The sequence below is a fragment of the Aedes albopictus genome, chromosome 1, assembly GCF_035046485.1.
Source record: "Aedes albopictus strain Foshan chromosome 1, AalbF5, whole genome shotgun sequence".
Taxonomy (NCBI): domain Eukaryota; kingdom Metazoa; phylum Arthropoda; class Insecta; order Diptera; family Culicidae; genus Aedes; species Aedes albopictus.
Genome location: NC_085136.1, coordinates 127,720,847 through 127,728,020, shown reverse-complemented (window position 1 = coordinate 127,728,020; position 7,174 = coordinate 127,720,847). Strand labels below are relative to the sequence as shown.

The window sequence follows — 7,174 nt, the reverse complement described above, 5'->3', positions numbered from 1 at the left end:
TTGGAAATTCTTCCAGGATTTTCTTCGGAAATTCCTCAAGGTTTTCCTCTGGAAATTCTTCAAGGTTTTCTTCCGGAAATTCCTCAAGGTTTTCTTCCGGAAATTTCTTAAGAATTTCATCCGGAAATTCCTTAAGGATTTCATCTGGAAATTCCTCGAGGATTTCCTTCGCAAATTCCGCAAAGGATTCCTCCAGGAATTCCTCCAGGAATTCCTCCAGAAATTCTTCCAGGAAATCTTCCGGAAATTTGTTCAGGATTTCCTTTGGAAATTCTTCCAGAATTTTCTTCGGAAATTTCTCAAGGATTTCTTCCGTAAATCCCTCAAGGATTTCATCTGGAAAATCCTCAAGGATTTCCTCCACAAATTCCTCCAAGGATTCCTCCGGAAATTCCTCCAGGAATTCCTCCGGAAATTATTCCAGGAAATCTTCCGGAAATTTCTTCATGATTTCCTGCAGGAATTCCTCCGGTAATTCCTCCAGGAAGTCTTTCGGAAATTCCTCCAGTTATTCCTTCCGGAAACTGTCGGAGGAACTTCCTGGGAAAATTCCTGGAAAAATTCCTGGAGGATTCCTGCTGTACATAGTAGCCGTCTCCATTCCACTCGGTTCATGGCGAGAATAGCGATAGTGATAGTAGCGATGATGACAGAAGCAATTACATTGACGCCTGAGGTGACAAGGAAAATCATGGTGACGCGTTTAACCATTTTTTTGGTTGTATTAGCCCCTTTAGATGGATTAATAATTTCTTAAAATTACCTAAGTTTTTATTCGTCATGGTTACATTGTATTTTAAGTAGGTTTACTAGATATGATCAATAAAATTAACTTATATTCTTAGATAGGCGATTTCGAATACTTTGACCCATTCTCACCCCCTCTAAGGGGTGAGATTGGGTCAATTTTCAATCATTTGAAGTGTAGTAAGCAATTCATATAATGTGATACTTTCTTGCCAAACTATTATCACCACATAGAAGAGTACATATACCAAATAAAAAGTTATTCCGACTTCAATTTCATTTGTAATTTAACAAACAATCTTTGAGTATCTTTTTTTGACCCATTCTCACCCCCAACGACGGTAGTTAAGTTCCCTCTTGCATACAAAAAATATCTTTGCTCACGAGTCGATATTGATCAAATAAAAATATACCTGGCTCCAGTCGACATTATTTTTTTCAACCAAAATTAAACATATTTGACAGAAAGAATGGACAGTTTTAATAAGTCGACAAATATTACCCGTTGCAAGAAAATAGAGAGCGAAAAAGGTGCAAAATCGCTAATAGACCTCCGCTGGTATGTTTAATCGTTATGGTGTCTTCTACAATAAGTGCGCGAATTGGCCAAGGAATACTGCGCCGAAAACACCGAAATGATTTTTCTTACAGGCGGAGATGTATGGGCGCTTGCGCGTACAAATTTTCGCGCAACGCATAATACACTTGACAAGTAAATATGTAAGGTATTTGAACCAAATTTTGTTAAAAAGACAAGTCTTCATACGACTAATATCCAACTTAAGTTACATTTTACAAAGAATACTGATGTAAAAACGGCGAATGAGCAATGACCCATTTAAATTATTGAATAATAACAAGGTAGTTCAATAAGTCGACATAAATCTACGTTACAAACAAAGATTGACTTTGACCTGAATATAACCAGAATTTTAGGAGAGGGTAGAATAATATAGTTATGTGGAAAAGATAACATGTTATCACAAGAAATCTTTCATTTTACATGAGAAGCTTGAAATCAATGACAAAATAGGCTATCGACTGTATACGATATAAAAATCAATTTGGAGAGAGCAGGCTTCGTCCCAGTGAGGACGTTATGTCAAGAAGATAGTGAGAGAGAGAAATTTGGAGTACAGAAGTAATTACAGTGTATGTTCAAAATTCAAATATTTTCAAATATTTACTTCTTTGTTAACTATTACAAGTATTCATTTTTATGAACATTATTCATTTTCACCAAAACAAGCTACTTGAGTCGACTTAAAAAAATATACAGAATAATACTTGTGTACACTTAAAAGTATTTGTATGTCAAAGTAAATTCATAATTTTAAACAAAACGCATCTTTTAGTGCGCAAAATCAAGAACCCGATGATAAATCGACTCTGTTGGTCGACAAACAGTTTCGTCCGGTGAACGACACTAGTTCAAGTCGATTTACTAGCCGTTTTCTTAGCAGAAAAGATTTAGTGTTCCTAGTTAACAACGGCAGAGTTATGAATTTTTATATGAAAACCGATATTTTTCGCCATAATAACCAACTTGAGTCGACATAAAGCAATATTTATACCGAATACAACTTGTGTACATTCTAAAGGATTTGTATGCCAGAGTAATTTCATAAATGGTATGAGAAATACTGACAAAACGCATCTTTTAGTACAAAAAATCAAGAATCCGGTCATAAATCGCCTCCGTAGGTCGACATACAGTTTCGTCCGGTGAACGACACTAGTTTCAGTCAATTTACCAGACATTTTCTTTGCGGAAATAATTTAGTTTTCCTAGTTAACTACGACAAAATTATGAATTTTTGTTTGAAAATCGATCATTTTCGCCAAAATAACCAACTTGAGTCGACATAATTTTTTTATGTCGAATACTACTTGTGTACATTCTTAAGCATTTGTATGATAGAGTAAACTCATAATTTCAATATATTGTATGAGATATACTGGTAAAACGCATCTTTTAGTATGAAAAATCAAGAATTCGATGATAAATCGATTCTGTAGGTCGACATACACTTTCGTGCGGTGAACGACACTAGTTCCATTCGATTTATCAGACATTTTCCAAGCGGAAATGATTTTGTTTGTAATTTTCACTTTACTGCGACAAAAGATATTGATTTTTTTCCTGGTTTTCATGGGTTTTTCCCCATTGTGCGGCGCCTTGATTTTTGCAACATTCTAGCGCGATCGATAGGGTATCCGTTCCATGGCATTCCTATCGACGGCCCACCGAGCGTAATCAGAGCTGCACCAAACCAACCGGACCCAACATGTACGATCATGGAAAACAAAACAAACGCATCGCTGCGCGGTCGCTGCCCCGCGAAACCAGGACACCGTACGGATGTTGTTTTAGTCAACGTCCAGTACGACATTTTAGATCAAAAACAAAACCTTTACAGGTTTACAATTGAGCCTTGGAATCGGTCGCCGACAATCAAACCCAGCGACCATTGACCCACCAAGCATATTGTGGATTTACCGGCTCGACTCCCGTGTTTGAACACGATCGCACCCGGCCATCACCGGGTGCGATGATGGGTCATAAAAACAAAGTCAGTAACGAATGGTATGTTTCCCGTTGCTTCCAATTTACAGCGCGTGAGGTGGGTAGAACCTACCTAGAGCGTAGCTGTTGGTGAAAAATTGAAATAAAAACACACCCAGGCAGCTACTCTAACGGGATTGTGTGGGGGGGGGGGGGGGGGGGGGGAAATGCATCTTTTTCTTTCACAGTTGAATTGACTTAGAATATCGGAAGGCGTGGGAATATTTAGGCGTTGCATGCCCTCCCACTTAGCGGAGTTTGAACGTGTATAAAATCACGTTCAAATGTAAGGATGTGGGTAAAATGTATCCCCCAAAACTTCATTTAGATGATGACGTTAACGATGATCGTTAATTTTCTAAACTGAAACTGCTAAACTAATCTTTATCTTCCCAGTAAGTGTCTTACAATATTTTCCACTACAGTTGATTGATCTGAATATCCCAAAGAAACTTTAAATTTTGTATTAACCTTCTTACATTCTTCCTCAAGAGATTGACTTCATTGGTACTTGCTGCTGCTCCTCTTGATTCGTCGTAGGGGTTGTTCGTCTACCATTGATTTCTACCTCTTCTTGTTAAATGTCCAGATCAATTGGTTAGTTTCAGGTCTCAGATGAATGGTATCGTTGCTTCTCTGTTGTACTGGTTTGTCTTGAAGATGATGTAGTTGATTCAGTTGATGTCGTCTCCTGTGGGAACGTGACCATGAAGCTTTGGTATCCGGATATTACCTCGGTTGAATCGTATTTCCCTGCTTGGAATTCCCGCGCTGTCGTTTGCAGACAGAAGAATTAGTTTTACTGTTGCTTTCTGTTGTTTCTCGAAATAGTGTCATAAGTTGCCTTCCGAACTGGATTGTTTATCATTGTCATTTACGGTGTTATGGTTGATTACTTATCGCCCGCCTTCTGAATTTTGTTGGTATTGGATCAATCTCAATAGTGATGCGAATATTGTTGTCTTTGACCTGGTGCAAATTGTGGAACTGTTGCACATTCTTTAAAGAGTTTGTAATTAGTTGGCTTAAATTCCAAACCTTTTGATGATGTCGAAATGTTGCTTACCGGGTTATGGTTACTGTTAATTGTTGTTGTAAGAAGCACGGAGTAAGTGCTTTCTCAATGGTGAATGTAATGCGGTTGGTGAACATTACATTATGTCGGTTAATTTGGGAAACTTTGAAGACGTCCTTCTCTCATCATATGTCTGTATGAATTGTTGTTGTTGTTGTTGTTTTTGTTGTTGTTGTTTTGTTGTTGTAGTTTTTCCCGATGCTCTGCATTGTGTTGGTTCATATTAGCAGATTCGCAGATGTACAATAATATTTGTCTCGATGTGCCACCCGAGTTGACCTTGAATCGTCTCCGGTGAAAAATTATGTTCGCTGAATCCTCTCCTCCGCCATACCAGCACCTTTGACCTTCAACTTTCCATCCGATCTGTTATTTCTCGTCTTCGTACCAATTTGACTGTGGTACGTTTTCATAGAGGTACCGTTGAACTGCTCCTCTGGTTGCTCTCGCCGGATGTTGCCTTCTCGTCTTGTCCTCCCGCGTCATCTCTCGAAGAAGTTATGTTTAGATTTTGTCAAAATAATTTATTCAAACATGACATTAAATTCCATCGAAAAAGATCGTTAATAACATCGTTGTTTTCTTTTGTTTCTTGCTCAATATACTCATTTAATTACATTTTTTTTCAATTTCTCATAGGACCACAAAATTAACCCATTTGATGATGACTCTTGTAATAGATTTTTTTATTGCATTTATAATATTGTGAGGTAGATCCTCTGGAATTTTACTGAGATGCAATTACCGAATAATTCAATTGCAAACTTCAGATTTTTGAATAAAAGTTGGGGCTGGCTTAAATTGAATAAATTCATTGTTTTCTGTTACTGTTGTTTACCTGTGCGGAATAAAAAGTGTCATTATTGCTTTTCCTTTACGCATCTCCTGTCTGCACCTTCCGGTTCCGTGGGTAAGGCTTGCGGTTGAGATTTTGCTACAAAATCACTCCTCCTTTCCCCCTTTTGAAGGCTTTGCTACGGTTGGTTGATGAGGGATCTACTTCTGTAATAAAATACTATGTATTATGGTTATTCTAAAAAAAAACTAAAACGAGATGATATAAAAAGAAAAAAATATATAATTATTAAAAGATTGTATTATATTTGTACCTTAATTCAAGCATTTTCATACACTTTTCGCCATTACTCTTTTAACTGTCTCGTTTGTATAATATTTCCCTTATACTCCATATTGTTTCTCTTTGTTAATTTGCCGTTTTGTTAATTTGCGTTTTTGTCACAAGTCCTTTTCTTTCGTTTAATTTTCACATTTACCTTTTCTTTAACGTCGTAGGATACCTATTCGTCTTATGCTAAGGTTTTGATGGATGTCCATTCAAAATTGTTGTGCATTGCGACGTCAATTCTTCGTACGTTGGTCATGCCTAAGGTCGTGTAAATTGATTCAGTAAAACGCACCTCCCTGTCGCTTAGTTTTCGTTTTAGTCTTTTCTTCTTTGATTTTTTCATGTTCAATTGTTATTTCTGTATGAGGTTCGTTGCCTTTCTTTGTGTTAGTATTCTCTTTTTCCTTATTAATAATTCCCTTTGTTATATTTTCCTCTTTATCTGCAGTTTTGGGACTGTCTGTGCAAAATGATTCCTGCTCCGTTATGTTGGAATGAAATTTTTCTGTTTTTGTTTTCTTTTGTTTGGGTTTTCGATTCTCTTTATTTTGTTTGTCGCATTTCTTCTGTTTTTCTACCACTTTAATTTGTTTTTGAGGACTGAATTCAAGTTTTCGCGCACAGCACGAAATTTCTCCTCTAAAACAGCAGAAAAATATTCCAATTATTCCTCCTATAATTGCTATAGTTGTTGTGGTAAACCAAGGGTTTTCTAAAGGAGCATAAATCATATTTTGTAGAACTGTTCTTTGATCTTTCAATTCCTTAACATCAATGCCTATATCAAATAAACGTTTTTTATTCATAAAAGAATACACTTGATTAGTTTCGTTTAAGTTCGGAATTTTATCGTATTCCGGGTGATTTTTATTATAACTGGTTAAATTAAGTTCCGGCTGATATACAAGTATATCGTTATTTGTGACTTCTGTATTGAAGTAGTAAATTGTTACGTGTTTAGTTGAGATTTTCATGTTTGGTTCGATATGAATTTTTCCCGTTCCTAATATTTCAACTATTGTCGAATTTCGCCCATGTAAAATATTCAGTTTAGTTAAAGTCGGGGCCACGTACATCCATATGTTTGGTTTTAGAGTTGTTAACCATATTTCATGATTTTATTTTAAAACTTTCGTCTCGCAGTTTGACGATGAATTTCTGTACAATAATTCTGTAAGACAAGAATCACTTTCTCTAAGATTTTCTTGTACCTTTTTGATATCGCAAATCCTTGTATTACCCAAGTGTTTGCACTCCAAAAACTCTTTTGAGCTTAGTAGGTACCCTACTTCCATCTCGTGCTCTCTGTTCATTAATAATATGTTTTGAGCTATATTTATAAGGGTGATTATATGGCCATTGACCCCTGGTGAAATAGTGCCTCTAAATGTCTCGTATTTAATTTTCTCCACTAAGGGAATTAATAGGTTTATTACTACTTCCTCCTTGTTGTTAATTATAAACCCGTATTCAATAATGTTGAATATACCTGGGTTAATTTCCCCATTGTTTCCTCTAGGGAAACCAATTTCGTCTGAGATATTGACTTCATATTTCTCCAATTCGATCAAGAAATGGGTAGGTTCAATGAGATCTAGCAGTACGTTAACGTCCAATTTATTGTGTAATAAAATGTTGATAAGGTTTTGTTGGCTCTGTT

The 7,174-nt window shown here is 36.4% G+C and overlaps 1 long non-coding RNA gene across 1 annotated transcript; it reads right to left on the bottom strand.

Annotated features, from left to right (window-relative positions):
- Window positions 1-2,967: 2,967 nt before the first annotated feature.
- On the bottom strand, window positions 2,968-6,620 carry LOC134285163 (uncharacterized). Its single transcript, XR_009996184.1, has 2 exons — window positions 4,380-6,620; window positions 2,968-4,312 (listed from the first exon to the last, which is right to left on the bottom strand). It is a non-coding gene; the product is annotated as an uncharacterized LOC134285163 (long non-coding RNA).
- Window positions 6,621-7,174: the final 554 nt, after the last annotated feature.